The sequence below is a fragment of the Convolutriloba macropyga genome, chromosome 5 (assembly GCF_964194025.1).
Source record: "Convolutriloba macropyga chromosome 5, txConMacr16.3, whole genome shotgun sequence".
NCBI lineage: Eukaryota > Metazoa > Xenacoelomorpha > Acoela > Convolutidae > Convolutriloba > Convolutriloba macropyga.
This window is the reverse complement of record NC_134472.1, coordinates 13,648,218-13,669,283: the sequence shown is the minus strand read 5'-3', so window position 1 is coordinate 13,669,283 and position 21,066 is coordinate 13,648,218. Positions and strand designations below refer to the sequence as shown.

The 21,066-nt window shown below is 33.4% G+C and overlaps 1 protein-coding gene across 4 annotated transcripts in view; it reads left to right on the top strand.

Moving 5' to 3' along the window:
- Positions 1-17,026: 17,026 nt before the first annotated feature.
- LOC142339816 (uncharacterized) overlaps positions 17,027-21,066 on the top strand; it is a 62,739-nt gene continuing 58,699 nt past the window's right edge. For all 4 annotated transcript variants that reach the window (XM_075390107.1, XM_075390106.1, XM_075390109.1 and 1 more), the window contains exon 1: positions 17,027-17,163. The gene's annotated coding sequence lies outside the window, so the exon portion shown is untranslated. The remainder of the gene's footprint in view (positions 17,164-21,066) is intronic.

Here is a 21,066-nt window from a genome sequence, read left to right as displayed (position 1 = left end):
TGGCATTTTTGATGATATCAGTTTTTAATTTGTTCTCAGTGCAAATAGCTGTTTACAAAAAATTGTTTTAAAAAAGTACTTAGGACATTTCAATTGTTTCCACATATTTCTTCCTTCTACATTGGCAATATCCTTAACTCTATTGGTATCTATTTGGAAAATAATCAGACTGCAATTGGTTCTCTTTTTTATTTAATATAAAATTTCTGATGCGATTTTCTATAGAACAGTTCTTTCTTTCAACAATATTTTGAAAAAATTAAAGAAACGTTCACTTCTGAGCAAAAATTTGTGTTTCGGTTTCAACCCAAAAACAATTGACAGGTCCTAATAGCTCTCTAATAAAATATACTGTCTTCTTTTGAAGGAATTGTCTTGTACGTAGCATGATAGCATTTACGCAGGTAATAAATCTTAATTATCAGTGTTCCAAATTGGTAAATGTCCTTAAAGGTGCGGAGAAGGTAGTTGAACCCTAACTATTTGAATTTCAAAATATTCACAGCTCTACTCTCAAAGTTGGGGCTTTTCAGCGCTACTGTATGCTACATGTTTTTGAATTTCAAAGTTTTGGAAGGTTTTTAAAATTCAATTGTTGTTCAAAAAATAGGGCGCCACCTGTTTTCAAAAGCCGAAACGAACGGTTTTTGTTCACTGATTGACTTCCCTTAAGTTTTTAGACCTTTTTGTCAATCCCGTGGACGGTAATTCTTTCAGTTGTGAACTTAAATTGGTGTCCTAACTAGTATTTCAATTACTTTGATACCACAGGAGACTTTAAATTATTTTGAAATCAACAATTTTAACTCAACTTTTAATCTTATTTGCTCCATCGCTAACAGAAGACAACTGTAATGAAAAAAACCAGCTAGACAACATGCTTTTTTTTGTAATTTTTCTTATTGCATTCTAAATCTTGTCCTGCTTTGTCTCACTAATTTTATACAGGTTAATTTTACCAGTCTCTCAAAAATTTCTGGATTAAGAGAAAAGGAGTTCTTTGAGTTCTCGATGACATTCGTTGCATTGACTGCTGTTGTTTGTATTTTAGTCCCGGATTTTTTCACGAATGAGAATAGAAAGACACAGGAGACTTCGAAAAAGGTTTAGCTTCAAATTCAGTCATTGAATCACTTAAAACGATTTTGATAGTTTTTTGACTTGAAAAAATTGCTTCAAAATTAACTTTGGTTTATCTTTTTCAATTTTCCTTCTCGTTTTACTTCCTCGTTATTTTCCTGACCATGAATGATGCTGTGTTTTTGATAGTATCAGTTGTTGTTTTAATCATTGAAAATACCTGTTCAGAAGCAATTTAAAAAAAACGAATTTCAAGTATTTCCAATTGTTTTCCACATATGCCTTCTTCCCAATTTTGCGATATCCTTAACTCTATTGATATTAATTTGGAAAACAATCAAACTTCAATCGGTTCTTTTTGTTGTAAGTATTATAGAAACTATGATGTCGTTTTATCGTTTTTTGATGTTGCATAACATATATTAAAAAATTTAAAGATTCGTTCACTTCGGATTAGAAAATTTGTGTTTCTGTTTCAAGGCAAACAAAATCAACGAGTCATACTTCCTCTCTAATAAAAAAACATTGTCTTCCTTTTGGCCGGAGCGTCTTGTACGTAGAGTTATGGCATGTAGGTTTCTAAAGAATCTTACTTTCTCATTGTTTTAAATTATTAAATGATGCGAAGAAGAGTGTTGAGCCCAAAATTTAATTTAGTTTAAGCTCAAAATTTTTCATTGCTGCTCTGTAACAATTGGGTCCTGTTCGCACTTCTGTATGCTATATATTTTTAATTATGAAAATTGATACGGACGCCACATGATTTCAAAAGCCAAATCCAAGTACTTTCGCCGGCAATTCAAGTTCCCATACTTCTCCAACCATTTGTAATATCCTGTGGAGTGATATTCTTTCAGTTGCTAAGTTAAATTGGCGTCCTAACTTGTAGTTCGATGATTTGATACAACAAGAGATTTGAAATTAATAAGTAATAATTCTATCACAATCAAATTTTTGTTCCCATTTGCTGTATCGCTGAAAGTTTGACAGTACATAAATCAAACAGCTGGAGAGACAAGCTTTTTGTTTTGTTTTTTTCTCTAACTGTTTTGAAGGAATTTTCGGGCTTTGTCTTCCATTTTCCACACAGAGCTTCTATTTCTGTCTCTCAACTATTTGTGTATTAAGAGAAAGAGATTATCGCCTTTTTGATCAACCTCGGTGCTTTGACTGCTACTTTTGCTGTTATTTTTATCGAATTTTTTCACGCATGCAATTAGAAAGTAACAGGAGTCTTCGGTTAAGTCTTACCTTCAATTTCAGTCAATGAACCGCTTTAAAAGATACTGAAAAGCTTCTGACTTAAATTTACTGTTTTCCAATAAATTTGGTTTTTAGATACGACTCTCCTTCTCATTGTGCTTTCCTGTGATTTGTCTCATCATCAATGGTGATTCAATATTTCTTTTGTCACGCGCCACTTTTGATGTTTTCTCAAATTTATTTCGTACTGATTGAAAATACCTCTTCAGAAAGAATGATTTTAAAGAAAAAAATTAAAACGTTTCAAATTTTGCCAACATCAGTCTTCTATCATCTTTGGCGATATCCTGAACTCTATTAATATCAATTTGGAAAACAATCAGACTTCAATTGGTTTCCTTTTGTTAATATTAAAAATTATGATGTCATTTTTTTGAGAAAAATTCTTTCATTCAAGCGTACTCTTAAAAATTTAGAGCATCATTTACTTCTGATGAAAAAATTGTGTCTCTGTTTCAAGCAAAAAATGACAGGTTTTATTTGCTTTCTAGGAAAAAAATACTGTCTTCATTTTTGTCGGAATGTCATGTAGGTATCTTAATCGTAGAATAGTAAATGTTATTCAAGATGAGAAGAAAGTAATTGAGCCCTAGTTGTCTGAAGCGCAGATTTTTTACTGCTGTACTGACGTAATTGGGTCTTGTTTGGACTAATATATGCTATATATTTTTCATATTCAGAATTTTTGAAGTTTCCAAAAGCTACTTGCTATTCAATAGCCAGGAGGCCAACTGCTTTCAAAAGCAGAATTGAAAACCTTTCGCTCTCTAATTGAGTTCCTTTATTTTTTGAACTAATTTTCTATATCCTGTGGAGTGCTATTTTTACAGTTGCTAATTTAAATTGGTCTCCTAAATTGTGATTGGATTATTGGATACCACAAGAGATTTAAATTTATGAAATATTGTTTTCTTAATTCAGTTTTTTTATTCTCACTTGCTCTATTGCTGAATTTTCGACTGTAATTAAGTCAACGTGCTGGACAGAAATGCTTTTTCTTTTGTTTTTTTTTCTCCAAATGTTTTCAAGGACTTGTCTTGCTTTTTCTCTCAATTTTCATACGGATTGACTATTTCTGTCTCTCAATTTTTTCCGTATTAAGAGAAAGAGATTATCGTGGGTTTTTGATAAAAATCGGTGCTGTGACTGCTCCTTTTACTGTTATTCTTTTCAGTATCGGATTTTTTTTTACGAATGCGAGCAGAAAGTAAAAGGAGTCTTCTGGTAAGTCTTAGCTTCAGTTTCAATCATTGAGTCACTGAAAATGATTCTGATATTTTGCAGATTGTAAATAATTGTTTTGAAAACAGTTTTTTCTGTATACATTTCTCCTGCTCAAAAGGCATCCTTGTGATTTGCTTGATAATCAAAGATGATAAAAATTTCTATTGTGATACGGCATTTTCGTTGGTATCAGTTTTTTTTACCCATTGAAAATACCTAATTAGCAACAATTAGCAACAATAAAAAAAAACTTCAGATATTTCAAGTCTTTACCAAATATGTCTTCTTTGTACATTGGCAATACCCTTAACTCTAACGATATCAATTTGGAAAACAATTTGACTTCAATTGCTTAGTGTTTGATGTATTTTAAAAATTATGTCATTTTTAGAGGAAAGTTCTTCTACTCAAACGTTTTTTAAAAAAAGTTAGAGATTTATTTTATAATAAAAGAATACAGTTTTTTTCGGGAGCGCAATGTATGTAGCTTGTTAGCATGTACGTAGCTACGAAATCTTACGCTCACAGAGTTCTAAAATAGTGTTTGTTTTTCAAGATGCGAAGAAGGTAGTTGTGCCCTAATTAATTGAAGCTCAAGTTTTTTACTGTGTACTAAAATTGCACTAATGTGTGCTATATTTTTGTACTTTTCAAAATTTTTGAAGTCTTAAAGTTTTTGTTGCTACTCAATATCTAGGAAGCCACCTTCTTTCAAAATTCGGATTGAAGTGCTTTTGCCCGCATTTTGAGTTCCCTTAAATATTAAAAATTTTTTAATATCCCGTGGAGTGTGATTCTTTCAGTTACCAATTTGAATTTGTATCCTAAATTGTGATTCGATTAATTGATACCAAAAGCAATTTGAAGTCTTTAAAAAATAAACTTATTTTAAATCAATTTTTTATTCTCATTCGTTCTATCGCTAAAAACTCAACTGTAATAAAATCAACCAGCTGGGACATGCTTTTTCTTTTGTTTTTTTTACTCTAATTGTTTTAGAAGTTTTGTCCTTCTTTAACTCTCAGTTTTCACATGGAAATTCTATTTCTCTCTCTCTCAACTTTTTCTGCTTTAAGAGAAAGAGACTTTCGCGTTTTTGACGAACTTCGGTGCTTTGGTTGCTGTTTTACTGTTAATTATTTTTCAGTATCGGATTTTTTCTCGAAAGCGAGTAGAAAGTAAAAAGAGTCTCCTGTTAAATTTTAGCTTCAGTCTCAATCAATGAATCACTGAAAATGATTCTGATAATTGTGAGATTGGAAAAAATTGTTTTGAAAACATTTTTGGTTTTGCTTATACATTTCTCCTGCTCATAAGGCATGATTGAAATTTGCTTGATCATCGATGTTGATCATAATTTCTAATGTGATACGGCGTTTTTAATGATATCAGTGGTTTTATTTTTATCCATTGAAAAAAACTAATTAGAAGTAATTATTTTAAAATAGAATTTCAGGCATTTCATTTTTTCCCTCATATGTCTTCTTTCTACTTTGTCGATACCCTTAACTCTATTGATATCAGTTTAAAAAAGAATCAGACAGCAATTAAGTATCAGTTGTTGTTTTAATCATTGAAAATACCTGTTCAGAAGCAATTTAAAAAAAACGAATTTCAAGTATTTCCAATTGTTTTCCACATATGCCTTCTTCCCAATTTTGCGATATCCTTAACTCTATTGATATTAATTTGGAAAACAATCAAACTTCAATCGGTTCTTTTTGTTGTAAGTATTATAGAAACTATGATGTCGTTTTATCGTTTTTTGATGTTGCATAACATATATTAAAAAATTTAAAGATTCGTTCACTTCGGATTAGAAAATTTGTGTTTCTGTTTCAAGGCAAACAAAATCAACGAGTCATACTTCCTCTCTAATAAAAAAACATTGTCTTCCTTTTGGCCGGAGCGTCTTGTACGTAGAGTTATGGCATGTAGGTTTCTAAAGAATCTTACTTTCTCATTGTTTTAAATTATTAAATGATGCGAAGAAGAGTGTTGAGCCCAAAATTTAATTTAGTTTAAGCTCAAAATTTTTCATTGCTGCTCTGTAACAATTGGGTCCTGTTCGCACTTCTGTATGCTATATATTTTTAATTATGAAAATTGATACGGACGCCACATGATTTCAAAAGCCAAATCCAAGTACTTTCGCCGGCAATTCAAGTTCCCTTACTTCTCCAACTATTTGTAATATCCTGTGGAGTGATATTCTTTCAGTTGCTAAGTTAAATTGGCGTCCTAACTTGTACTTCGATGATTTGATACAACAAGAGATTTGAAATTAATAAGTAATAATTCTATCACAATCAAATTTTTGTTCCCATTTGCTGTATCGCTGAAAATTTGACAGTACATAAATCAAACAGCTGGAGAGACAAGCTTTTTGTTTTGTTTTTTTCTCTAACTGTTTTGAAGGAATTTTCGGGCTTTGTCTTCCATTTTCAACACAGAGCTTCTATTTCTGTCTCTCAACTATTTGTGTTTTAAGAGAAAGAGATTATCGCCTTTTTGATCAACCTCGGTGCTTTGACTGCTACTTTTGCTGTTATTTTTATCGAATTTTTTCACGCATGCAATTAGAAAGTAACAAGAGTCTTCCGTTAAGTCTTACCTTCAATTTCAGTCAATGAACCGCTTTAAAAGATACTGAAAAGCTTCTGACTTAAATTTACTGTTTTCCAATAAATTTGGTTTTTAGATACGACTCTCCTTCTCATTGTGCTTTCCTGTGATTTGTCTCATCATCAATGGTGATTCAATATTTCTTTTGTCACGCGCCACTTTTGATGTTTTCTCAAATTTATTTCGTACTGATTGAAAATACCTCTTCAGAAAGAATGATTTTAAAGAAAAAAATTAAAACGTTTCAAATTTTGCCAACATCAGTCTTCTATCATCTTTGGCGATATCCTGAACTCTATTAATATCAATTTGGAAAACAATCAGACTTCAATTGGTTTCCTTTTGTTAATATTAAAAATTATGATGTCATTTTTTTGAGAAAAATTCTTTCATTCAAGCGTACTCTTAAAAATTTAGAGCATCATTTACTTCTGATGAAAAAATTGTGTCTCTGCTTCAAGCAAAAAATGACAGGTTTTATTTGCTTTCTAGGAAAAAAATACTGTCTTCATTTTTGTCGGAATGTCATGTAGGTATCTTAATCGTAGAATAGTAAATGTTATTCAAGATGAGAAGAAAGTAATTGAGCCCTAGTTGTCTGAAGCGCAGATTTTTTACTGCTGTACTGACGTAATTGGGTCTTGTTTGGACTAATATATGCTATATATTTTTCATATTCAGAATTTTTGAAGTTTCCAAAAGCTACTTGCTATTCAATAGCCAGGAGGCCAACTGCTTTCAAAAGCAGAATTGAAAACCTTTCGCTCTCTAATTGAGTTCCTTTATTTTTTGAACTAATTTTCTATATCCTGTGGAGTGCTATTTTTTCAGTTGCTAATTTAAATTGGTCTCCTAAATTGTGATTGGATTATTGGATACCACAAGAGATTTAAATTTATGAAATATTGTTTTCTTAATTCAGTTTTTTTATTCTCACTTGCTCTATTGCTGAATTTTCGACTGTAATTAAGTCAACGTGCTGGACAGAAATGCTTTTTCTTTTGTTTTTTTTTCTCCAAATGTTTTCAAGGACTTGTCTTTCTTTTTCTCTCAATTTTCATACGGATTGACTATTTCTGTCTCTCAATTTTTTCCGTATTAAGAGAAAGAGATTATCGTGGGTTTTTGATAAAAATCGGTGCTGTGACTGCTCCTTTTACTGTTATTCTTTTCAGTATCGGATTTTTTTTTACGAATGCGAGCAGAAAGTAAAAGGAGTCTTCTGGTAAGTCTTAGCTTCAGTTTCAATCATTGAGTCACTGAAAATGATTCTGATATTTTGCAGATTGTAAATAATTGTTTTGAAAACAGTTTTTTCTGAATACATTTCTCCTGCTCAAAAGGCATCCTTGTGATTTGCTTGATAATCAAAGATGATAAAAATTTCTATTGTGATACGGCATTTTCGTTGGTATCAGTTTTTTTTACCCATTGAAAATACCTAATTAGCAACAATTAGCAACAATAAAAAAAAACTTCAGATATTTCAAGTCTTTACCAAATATGTCTTCTTTGTACATTGGCAATACCCTTAACTCTAACGATATCAATTTGGAAAACAATTTGACTTCAATTGCTTAGTGTTTGATGTATTTTAAAATTATGTCATTTTTAGAGGAAAGTTCTTCTACTCAAACGTTTTTTAAAAAAGTTAGAGATTTATTTTATAATAAAAGAATACAGTTTTTTTCGGGAGCGCAATGTATGTAGCTTGTTAGCATGTACGTAGCTACGAAATCTTACGCTCACAGAGTTCTAAAATAGTGTTTGTTTTTCAAGATGCGAAGAAGGTAGTTGTGCCCTAATTAATTGAAGCTCAAGTTTTTTACTGTGTACTAAAATTGCACTAATGTGTGCTATATTTTTGTACTTTTCAAAATTTTTGAAGTCTTAAAGTTTTTGTTGCTACTCAATATCTAGGAAGCCACCTTCTTTCAAAATTCGGATTGAAGTGCTTTTGCCCGCATTTTGAGTTCCCTTAAATATTAAAAATTTTTTAATATCCCGTGGAGTGTGATTCTTTCAGTTACCAATTTGAATTTGTATCCTAAATTGTGATTCGATTAATTGATACCAAAAGCAATTTGAAGTCTTTAAAAAATAAACTTATTTTAAATCAATTTTTTATTCTCATTCGTTCTATCGCTAAAAACTCAACTGTAATAAAATCAACCAGCTGGGACATGCTTTTTCTTTTGTTTTTTTTACTCTAATTGTTTTAGAAGTTTTGTCCTTCTTTAACTCTCAGTTTTCACATGGAAATTCTATTTCTCTCTCTCTCAACTTTTTCTGCTTTAAGAGAAAGAGACTTTCGCGTTTTTGACGAACTTCGGTGCTTTGGTTGCTGTTTTACTGTTAATTATTTTTCAGTATCGGATTTTTTCTCGAAAGCGAGTAGAAAGTAAAAAGAGTCTCCTGTTAAATTTTAGCTTCAGTCTCAATCAATGAATCACTGAAAATGATTCTGATAATTGTGAGATTGGAAAAAATTGTTTTGAAAACATTTTTGGTTTTGCTTATACATTTCTCCTGCTCATAAGGCATGATTGAAATTTGCTTGATCATCGATGTTGATCATAATTTCTAATGTGATACGGCGTTTTTAATGATATCAGTGGTTTTATTTTTATCCATTGAAAAAAACTAATTAGAAGTAATTATTTTAAAATAGAATTTCAGGCATTTCATTTTTTCCCTCATATGTCTTCTTTCTACTTTGTCGATACCCTTAACTCTATTGATGTCAGTTTTAAAAGGAATCAGACAGCAATTGATTCTCTTATTTTATATTTTAATTTTTATGGTGTTAATTTTCAGAATAAAATTTTTCGCTTCAATTCTATTTTAAATTGTTTAAATTGTTTAAATTAACTCCGGGTGAAAAACTTATGGTTCTTCTTCCAACCATAACAGTTGACAAGTCCTATTTGCTCTCTAATGACCTATACTGTCTCTTTCTTGGGAAGTTCTTGTACGTAGCCTGATAGCTTATACGTAGCTACTAAATCCTACTCTTTCAGTGCTTTAACATAGTAAATGTCTTTCAGGAAGCGAAGAAGGAAGTTGAGCCCTTATTATTTGAAGATAAGTTTTTCACTGCTGCATTGTCATTTTTGGGTCGAGTTCGCACTACTGTATTCTATCTAATTTATATTTTTCAAAATTTTGTAAATTTTCAAAATTTACTTGCTATTCAAAAAGTTAGAAGCCACCTTTTGCAAAAGCCGAAACGAACTGTTTTTGTCCGCAGTTTGAGTTCCCGTTTTGAACCTTTTTTTACATCCTGTGAAGTGTGATTTTTTCATTTGTTAAGTTAAATTGGCGTCTTTACTTGTATTTCAATTACTTTGATACCACAAGAAAATATAAATTATTTTAAAATAATCAAATTTAACTCAGTTTTGTAATCTAACTTGCTCTATCGCTAACACATGACAATTGTAAAAAAAATCAACCAGCTGGACAAAATGCTTTTTGTTTTGTATTTTCTCTTCCAAATTTTACTATCTCAGTATTCTAACATGGTAAATATATTTCAAGGTGCGGTGAAGACTGTTGAAAAAATATGTCACTGCAGCATTGTCTTGTTTGCATTTATGGGTGTGATATATTTTTAACTTCTATTTTTTTAAGTTTTTATTTACCTGCTATTTTTTAAAAAAAGCAAGTTTTTAAATTTTTTCTTAAAAATTGTCTATATTGGATTAAAAAGAGCTTCTTCTTTTTTACTACTTAAAACTTTCTTTTACTAGCAATACATTAAAAGAGAAGTAAGACTGAAGAATTTTTCCACTACTTTGCGCTTGTCAAACGAAATTTGTTGGCTACGAATAAGTTGAAATAAAGAGGGGTTCAATCACTTTGGCAATGGGTTTCAGTCATTTTGGCAAAAGCATTGAACTCAAATTTTGCTTCTGAGAAAGCTAGAATTAGTTTTTCATGAACAGCTAAATTGGAATCGTAAGCCATCAATTTGACTATGCTAGAAATTAAAATCTTGAAATTTATACTGAGTGATAGGACAAGACAGGTAGAGCATTATCATAACTCATAACCGTCAATAATGGAGAAAAATTGAATACTAAATGGTCATGAATTTAAAAAACACGTTTGAGGAAACATCTAATGGTAAAAGTTATCAATAATAAAAAAACAACTAAATACTTTTTCTTAATTGAAGGTTACTCAGGTTTTTTGTTCCCCTGAAAACATATAGATTTTAACATTCGGTTTCTCAAACACCAGCAAAAATTTAATTTAACTCTTTTGTAGCAGCTTCATAAAAACATTGTTCAATGCTACAACAACCGCTTCTGCATTATAATTCCTGGTGAAATGATAAAATATTAATTGTGCTTTCAAAAACGAACAACGAATGTGGAACAATTCTGCGTCAGCCACAAAAAAATCAAGCCATACTGTTTTCATTGGCTTGAGATCGTACGAAATTTGCAACTATAATGAATGACTGACTGAAATATTTTAGAGAACAATATCATATCTGCAGTTTGCAAGTGGCGTGTGACTGCAGCCATTGGAAAAAACAATGATATCAAATTGTACATAAAGTTACGGGAGTCAATCCCATCAGCTATTGTTCAAAAAAGTCAACAAAACAACTTTTGCTCAAAAAACTATCTGAGGATAAAGCATCTGACTAATTCTAGCAGTTTGTAATCCAATAGTTTTGTCTTAGAGTTCAATTGATATGTTACAATTTTGAACATTAAAACTCGTTTCGAAATTTTTGTTTGTTGTCGTTCCATCAGTATTCAGTGCATTGCTGTATACAGGGCATATACAGGGATCAATTTCAGGGATCAATTTCGACCACATCTGGGTCCTTTTCCTTAGTTAGTTTGTGAATTATTGAATAAAGCTCAAGAAGAAATTTTTCTTGACAGTTGGGCTTGAGTTGTGAACACCAGTAAACATTTTAGATGCGCAGTATTATATTGCAATACGCTACCTTTTGTCACTAGAAGCGCCTATCATAACGGAATGAAGAGCAAAAAAGAAAGCGCTTCCAAAAACAGCCAGAGATAATGTCTCATTTTCCTAAGGGTTCGAGATTCACAAGAAAAGAAAATTACGCACTAAATCTTTGAGGTAGCTCAACACAGGAAAATTGTCACAACAGTCACTGAAAACACTCTTTCACCATTGCTTCGGTTGAATTCATTGCCTTGATTAGTCAACCTCTAAAAATTGCATTTTTAGTCAACTGTGATAAGTTGCAATCGAACTAGAGTCAATTGGGCATCAACTATGTGGCTTGTACGGGTTGAGCCAATCTTTGGCACAAAATTGTTGATCTAACAATTTAATGGTCCCAAAACCAGACCAAAGATTATTCGAAGGCTGTGATGCATTCAACAAAAAGAAAACACCTTAAAAAGCTACTGGAGAAATGACTTTTTGTTGGTGTCCAGCAATAAATACGGTCAACGATCAAATTGATTCAAGAAGTCTTCAAGACATCCAAAAACCTATAAAAACTCTTAGCGTCATGTAAAATTTGTTATTGTTCCCCCATTTTGGGGGAAAGAGATGGAACAACTTGCACGCTAGCCCATTTTTTGTTGTTCAGACAGTTTTTGACTTTCTTTAAGGGCATACCTCAGCACCAGATTAACTTATCTGGTATCAGTTTAAAGTCCTCTACATCTAGAATTTCACAACAAACACGATTTTCTAAATTTTTGCTTTTTTGGAAAATTTTTGAATCAATTTTTATCCGCGTTTAAAGGCAATATAGCATAATTTTTTGAAGCAAGTTGGGTGAAAATTGGTCAACATTTGATCAATAAACACAATTAGCGGTGTTCAAAAGATGTCTTGGGAAAATATATGAAATGATTAATAATAAACTGTTTGTAAAACTTGTGAGAATCCTTTCAATTATATTCAGAAAAACTCTTTGATTTAAAAAAATAAGAGAGTAAGAAAACCACCATTTAAAACGGCTTGAATATGCAAATAGAACAATGAATTATGATAAAACAATTTATTTCTATAATAATGATTTAGACTTAGTGAACTTTTTGTGTATAAACGTTTCTAAATTCATCTATAATGTCCTTCAACTTTCATCTAAAGATTTCAGATTACCCTATATGGATACTGAGAGTTTTTTAAATATAATCTTTAGTGATGTTGGTATAGATATTGGTTGTGTTGATAGTGATTTTTTTATTAGCGAATTCTCGATAATCCTGACAAAAACTATAATAAATTTACTGGCAAGTTTAGTCATGATTTAGTAGTGAGCTCATAGGAAAGTTTAGAAATTTGAAATCGAAAAATTAAAATCTATAAAGTGATGTTGGAATAGAAAAGGTACAAAGAAGGAGAATAAAGGAAAACATATTGATTACTATAAAGCCCTAATATATAATAAAGTGAGAATTCCAATTCAGAACGGAATCTAAAAACAGATGAGAAATTGGCTCAAAAAAAGCTAAAACGAGGTTTAAATAGCTTGAATGATAAAAGATTCTGATTCTCTGATGTTAAAAGATATGTAAATAACATTGTGTGTTATGCCCATGATAAGAATTTAATCATTAAAGAAAAACTGGATTAATCAAGTAGTAAGTATTGGGATTAAATTAGTATTTGAAACTAATGAATTAGTACATGATGTTCTGAAAAGAAATATTGAGAGTTGTAACGTTGATAGTTTAATTGAATGGTATAAAGAAATAACGGAATAGTTTAAATAAAGGTCAGTTTCAGAAGAAAGAGTTTCAATCGCAATATTTTTTAACGTATTAAAGGTCTTAGAAATATTTCTATACCTATAATATCTTTAAAGTAAAAAATTTTTATTACGTTGCTTATTTTTAACAATGATTGAGTATAGGATTTTTCATTTTAATGTTTCAATTTTTTTGTATCGTAAAGAATTTCCATTGATTGAATGGTGCCTTCAAAGGTTTATAAAGTTAGTCCGGTAAACTTTGGGTTTAGATTGATTTGCCCAACATGGTTTTTCGTTGTCTCACTATTTACACTATATATTTGAGATAAGTTCGCAGAATTAAGTGAGGAGAGAACCCCCACCATATATCTATAAATTTTTAATTTTCAACCTAACTCTGATATTATTGAACTGCACTAAATGAGATCAGGAAGCTTAGTTTTGATTGTTTGTTGTAAATGATTTTATTTGTATTTTTGTATACTTAGTAGTGGATATAAATTGTCGATTCGAACACCGTTTTCCTTTTTGAAACAATGTGTATCAGCAGTTTTTTATCCACCACATACAGATTTTCTATAGAGGGCGTTGGAAACTCGCTCCGACCTTTAAAAAATCAAACCAACTTCTTATATCATTGGACAAAGTAATCTCAAGTTGCAAGGCTTTTGTATCAGCAGCGAATTGCGAATTACCTTAACAGGCAAGTGACATGATGTACATGCTGTCCAGGTACCATTTTGAGGTTCCCGTAGCTACATAATGCTGTATCCAAAAAGTTTTATATGCGTATTTATAGCGTTTTAATTTGATATGAATTACATTACAACTTTAATTGGGATCCCTTTGTTGGCAAAACTTGCACTAACTTTCTAAATTTTTCAAAATTCTTGGATTTTCTTCAAATCAAACGTCTTTCTGTCGATTTTTGTTCGGTCTTGGGAAATTTCGTCTGCAATAACAGCCGAAGTTACTATTGCTTTCACGATTTTTAGTGATTAGAAGCAGCTCAGTGGTTCTACGTGCGCATTGAAAAAAAAAACGTTGCTGATAAGATACCCTTGCTTATACAAAGGTCTGGACCACATCCTTCTTTTTTATCCCGCAATGTGCAAACATCATAAAAAGAATTTTCTTTTTTTCCCATACATTTAGGTTTCGTTTTGCCGGAATAAAAATAATTAAGACAGGGAGCAACTTTCGATTGCTCAATTTCCCCCAAGCATTTTTGTTGCTGCGGGATCTTTTTATGATGTTACAATAGCATGCAAATTTCATTTAAAAAAATGGAAAATTGTTGTTCAAATGTTTTTAATAAAAAAATGTGTATACCCTTGAAAATTTTTGTGAATTTGGCCAAACGTAATCGTCAACGTGACATAGCACATCTTGTTCACGTTTATTTTCAAACGCTAAATTTTTTTTATTATTTATTGATAACACTTCGAACAATTTTGCCAAGTTTTTTAAAACTTTATTTTTTGTTCTCTTGGTGATCTATTTTCTCACAACAAACCATTAAGCTACTACAGACACAAAAAATCTTTCATGGAGGCATGTAGAATTGAGTTTTGGTTTATATAGTTCTACCTCTAGGTGAAGATGTTAAAACAATTAAACTGTCAAAAAATAAAACGAAAATAGCTTTTAGTCTTGCGCACGACAATTAATCAATCTTACATGGTTCTTTGTGGATACATTGCTATCAACCGGGGTCGAGGTGTCACCGCCATTCAATGCAAAATTATGTAAGTTAAGCGGCGAATGTGGAAAACATTTTAAGATAAGCGGTGAATGTGGTGAAAATACATAAATCAGGCGGTGATTGCGGTGAAAAAAAACTTTATCGCACGGTAGCGTTGAAATAAGCGGTGAATGCGGTGAAATTACATCAATTCACCGCTTAGAAACAAATTTTAACATTTTGTGAGATCAGAAGTTAATGCGGTAAAATTACAAAAATTCACCGTTTAACTTAGTGGTGAAATTACATAAATTCACCGCTTTGAAAATTTTTTTAAAATTGTGTGAGATCAGCTGTTAATGCGGTGAAATTACATAAGTTCAGTTCACTGCTTAGCTTAGTGGTCAAATAGCATAAATTCACCGCTTAGAAAACGCTTCGAATTGATTTTTTGTCCAGCAAAGTTGAAATACATTTATTGAAGACGCACGGAAAATTTACCCACGAATAATCTTACATCTCCTTGAAACTTTTTTAAGCGGTGGATTTAAGTATTTCCACCAGTAGACTAAGCGGTAAACTTACAAAGAATCACCACATATAACCGCTAAAATTTGTAATTTCGCCGATAACCTTACAAAAATTCAACGCGCATGTTCTTGATAAAGTAGATTGAACTTGATTTAAGTTCAAAGCAAATATGCTACAGTTTTGTGAGACGTAGCGCAGTGGCAAAAGAAGTGGTTGTCATTCAGGAGGTGAGATGTTCGAATCCGCGTACGTCTGATAGTTTGTAATAAGCGGTTAAACGTGGAAAAAGTTTGTACGTTCACCGCTTACTCTAGCGGTGAAATTACATAATTTCACCGCATTTCACCGAAAATTTATATATGAAAATTGCCGTGAAGAAAAACTTTTCACCGCTTATCCTACATTTTTTTTCCTGTTTTCCTGTTGATCCGGGTATCCAATTTATCCTTCCAGTTTCTGATTGGTGAGGTTTTGGAGTCACAGTAGCAAAAATTTGCATTGTGCCGCAGAATCGAAATTTGAAAGCTCTTCGTCATATTATTTCTCAATTAATTTTTCTAGTTCGTGCATATTCGAATCATGGGCATTTTTATTGGATCATATGGTTCATATTCTTATGCAGGACAACTTCTGGCCTTTTCATGCGCAATAACCGTCGAGCACGGTCTTTTCTTACCCAATACGGATATTTTTTTCATAACTCTAACCTCAGCCCCGTTACCACATCGCCCGTGGTACCACCATTTCTTACATTAATTTGCCACATAAGACGATGCGGTGAATTTTTGTCAGAAATGCGGTGATTTTCATGGTGAATTTTTTAAGAAATGCGGTGAAATGCGACAATTTTTTTTCACCGCATTCATCGCAATCACCGCATTTCTTACAAAAATTCACCACATTCATCGCAATTCTTACAAAAATTTGCCCAAAAACCTCGACACGGGCGGGTTTTAAAAAACGTTTAATCAAGGGAGACAAAGTTCTGAACTGATTTATAGTCTGATCCGGGTCGAGGTTTTGTCGAAAAAATAATTTAAGAGTTGCGGTGAATAGGGGTGAAAAAAATTTTTACCGCAAAGCGACCGCATCTTTTAGCGATGAATGCGGTGAAAGCGGTGAATTTTTGTAAGAATTGCGGTGAATTTACCGGTGAATTTTTCTAAGATTTGCGGTTTTTAGCGGGGTGTGTTTTTTTGCACCGCATTCGATTGGTAGCGGGAAAAAATTTCATCGCTAACAATCGAATGCGCTGAAAAAAATCAACGCTAAAAATAGCAAATCGTACAAAAATTCACCGCAAATCTTGCAGAATTTCACCGCATTCACCGCTACTCTTACATCTTTTTCTGCAATGTTTTCTCCGGTTACTATTATTGGTAAATTTGGCGGTGAATTTTTGTGAGATCTGCGGTTCTTAGCGGTGAATTTTTTTTCACCGCATTCACTGCATTCAACGCTAAAAATCGCAGTTCTTACGTCTTTTCACCGCATTCACCGCAAATCTTACATTCTTTAGCGAATTTTAGCGTTGACACCTCAACCTGGGGAGTACCTGGCACAAGTCTGAACTGCACAGTCTGGTCATAAGGCAAAGTCTGTCTATTACTATGAAAAGGATGGTCTAATCAGGGGTTAATACTTCGTTCTGGGTATGCATGTGTGCGATCCTGGTACTCGTGTAAGGATGATAAATAATTTCTGGGAAATCTCAGAACAGGGATTGTAGTATATGAAATCGATTACGAATTGGATGACGTCATCGGATACTTAACAAGTATGACAACTCTATTACCGGCATGAAAGTATGTTCAACTTCAGATAATTTAGATCAAAAAATCATGCCGTATTTCTACCTCTCATGTGAACAGAACGGCCCATTAGTGCACTCATTAGTCCATTAGTCGCATTAAAACTAGTGATTTATTCTACATATTGCATGTACAACCAAGTATATGTGCATTGAAATAGAACCAAGCTTCACAACTGATTCCATGTTAACTTCATTACCAAGAATTTTAACCAACATTAGATTAATTTTCATCGCTTTACTGTGAAATTTTGCTTCTTTCCACATTATACAGTCCCCTCTCCCCTCATCGTAGTACAATTTCGAGTTCTCAGATCCTTTAAATGCTTTTACGTCTCTCACGCGGACAACCAAATTTTCACACAATAAAGGGCTCTTAAACAACTCATAAAAAACTCGTAACTGGGTGACATGAATAAAGTAGCGACGTAAGAAAAGTAGATCCAAAAAATGTTAAAGTTCTTACGAAAAAAATCCAAATAGAAATTTTCCAGTTTTCCGTAATCAGCTGTAAGCTGAATAACTCGAGAAATCTTCACAATTCGCTCACGCCTTCATCATTTAAATCAAATATTTGCTTTGCAAATTCAAAATAACATTGGGTTCAGCAAATGCTGGTTGCGGAGAACATGCATCATTCTATCTACATAAATATTTTTATCCGTAGGAGTAGTACCCAGGTCGAGGTGGCCAGACCGAAGTGACCCCTGATCAGACGAGTTTCGAGCGCACACATGTTCCCGGTGCGCTCGAATTACATGGTCTGGAAAAGGCTTCGAGCGCACTTTTGTCTGGACAATGGTCTGGAACTTGCCTGATCAGAGGCCACTTTGTTCTGGGACGGTCTGATCAGAGGTCACTTTGGTCTGGGACGGTCTGATCAGAGACAGTTTCAGGCGCACACAAGTCTGATCAGAGGCCGATTCGAGCGCACACTAGTCTGACCAGAGACCAATTCGAGCGACATCTTTTTCAAGTTTTTTTTTGTTTTCTTACTGACTTTTGTTGTCTCGGTTAAGAGACAATAATAAAACAGCATTCTGATCGGAACTTCATCTGAAAATCTGATGGGTTTGATCAGAACCGAGGGGTCCAGCTGATAACAACTGCCGGTCCCCTCAAGAAAAGATTTTGAATCAAAGTAGATCAAGACGTTTTTATGCAGAGCTGTGTAAGTTTATTTTTTCAGTTAAAAGCATAAAAAAATGGCATACTCAGTAATTTTTTTTATCATTTTTTTTCGATTTACTTTCATTAACAATACTTTCGGGATTGGTTTTTTGTTAGTTGAATATAAGATTGATAAAATGATAGATGAAATGAATATATTATAGCGATATTGAGAGACTTGTTCATGTTTAAAATCATTCTCTGATCAGACTATTTCGAACGCACTTTAGTCTGGACAATGGTCTGGAACTCGTCTGGACAATAGTCTGGAACTTGTCTGATCAGGGGTCACTTCGGTCTGGAAATCGCCTGATCAGAGGCGGCTTCGAGCGCACTTCGAGCGCACAATGATCTTCGAGCGCATTCTTGTCTGATCAGAGGTTACTTCGGTCTGGGAGGGTCTGATCAGAGGTCCCACTTGTCTGGGATGGTCTGATCAGAGGCGATTTCGAGCGCGACCTCAACCTGGGTAATAGGGTGAGCAACTCTCCCCAGAGGGGGGGGTATGACCTCATGTATAAAGATAGGGTATAGGAGTTATTTTTCTGAGTGGGTCTACAGTAATGTATTAAGATTGGGGATAAATCTAGGGGCGCCTACATGTGTTCGAAGGTGTGAGTAGTAAGGTAGGAGCAGATGAGGGTGATTTTCCGGAGCAACTTGTCACGTGATTTTAGAGGTCATTTAGGGCAGCGCGCAGTGGAATTGTACAGGCGGGGAATTGTACAGTTAGCGCGCAGGGGAATTGTACATGCAGCGCGCATTAACGGATAATTCCCCTCGCAGTAAATTTCAACAATTTTTTGAATTAACCACAGCAATGTATTAAGATTAGGTATAGCCGCCGCAATGTATTAAGATTAGGTATAGCCGCCGCAATGTATTAAGATCAGGTATAGCCGCCGCAATGTATTAAGATTAGGTATAGCCGCAGCAATGTATTAAGATTAGGTATAGCCGCCGCAAAGTATTAAGATTAGGTATAGCCGCCGCAATGTATTAAGATTAGGTATAGCAGCCGCAATGTATTAAGATTAGGTATAGCCGCCGCAATGCGTTAAGATTAGTTATAGCCGCGGCAATGTATTAAGATTAGGTATAGCCGCCGCAATGTATTAAGATTAGGTACAGCCGCCGCAACGTATTAAGATTAGGTATAGCCGCCGCAATGTATACAGATTAGTTATAGCCGCCGCAATGTATTAAGATTCGGTATAGCCGCCGCAATGTATTAGGATTAGGTATAGCCGCCGCAATGTTTTAAGATTAGGTATAGCCGCCGCAATGTATAAAGATTAGGTATAGCCACCGCAAGGTATTAAGATTAGTTATAACCACTAAAAATTGAGAAAATTGAAAACTTTTATAAGAATGAATTATGAAGGTACAAAAAGACAGACACAGTATTAATCAAGTAAATTTTTAGTAATTTTGAACACTACAGAGAACGCTCACAAAATGAAAATTAATTAAATAGTTCATGGGGTAAGTTCAGGGGTACAGTATGAATTCCATGCGATAACACTTTTCGTTTAGGATAAAAATATGAGAGCCCTTTCTTTGTTTGTTCATAGGTAGCGACGCAGTGGTTGATTGTCCGAAATCTTCTTTTTGTAGATGTTAAATTGATGATTTCTTCCATCACTCGCCGATATTTTTCCAATGGTCCATCTCCGGTCTCTTCCGATGTTCGTTTGTTTAGTCCTTTGCTGCTGAAATTGTACTTATCCGATTTGGCATCATAGCAACAATAAGTTTTGCTACAGAGACAAATCATTTCAGTACATCTAAACTCTTCCTTGAACAGACCTGGTTCACCCTTATCTTGCTTTTTATGTTTATCACAACAAGTTCTAGGGAAGAAATTTTGTACAGCATCAGCTTTGAAAGAATCATCACAATCGTATTCCCTCAGAGCTTCCCACTCTGCTTTTTTTAGATGGACGAATGCAATCGTACAAATTATTGTGTAATAGAGCGACGTATAAGGAGTCAGTGTCCATTTCTAACTCCTCGAATGTGTCGACATTGCAAAATTTATCAAAAAAATGTAATAAATCTCCAGCATACTTAATTTTGCGTACTGAATTATAAAAAAGCCGACTATTATCGGTTCACGGCGCTCAATTTTTGATTTTAAAAGTTCAACTCCTTATAGTTCTTTCGATACACTAATAAGTCTCTTAAACAATTTCCCAATGATAGCTTTGTGTGTTTTTTCATCGTTCAGGTATTTTGTCTCTTTATGTCTGCTTCTGTCCATGATTTGCTAACCATAGGAACTATTACCCAACAATTTCATTGTTTCTGCTACAACGCTTGATTCAGGATTTTCATCTCCAGCTCTTCTAGCATCAACAACTGATTGAACAAAATTGTCGAATCATTTTTTGGGTGGATACTGAACGAAGCGGTAATTTTTAGTGCATTTCAGCCCAAGACTAAGGTAAAAATTGAGTAAAGGTGTTATGACTGTTCCATTCTCCAACTTGAAGCTTGAAATCAACATGCGTTGCGGTTGCTTGAGTAAATCGTTATCAATTGCATAATCCCTCATATAACTACCAATATCTGCTCGACTAACATTAAAACTTTTAAAGGTTGGTGGAATATTTGAGAACTTGTATTTCAACCCATCTGGCACTTCGAGATCACACTGAACGTAACCGAACAGTTTTTCTTCTCTTATCTTAGCAGGTAGAGATTCTTGAGTCAGAGGTAGCTTGAATGGGAAATTGTTTCTCACGTGAATTTTTACAGATTCATCACCTTTGAGAGATTCCCACCAGTTACATTCCCATATCTCAACAACTTTATATCCTTTGTTTCGCAAATAGTCTCGTCTTAGTTCATCGTATTCCCGTTTCTTGAGTCTTCTCTGAGTCTCTTCCTCTGACATACTTATTCTTGCTTCCTGACAAGACAGTAAAAGTAACAACTAATTGCTTCAAAAATAGTTTTACTGTGAGCACAAAA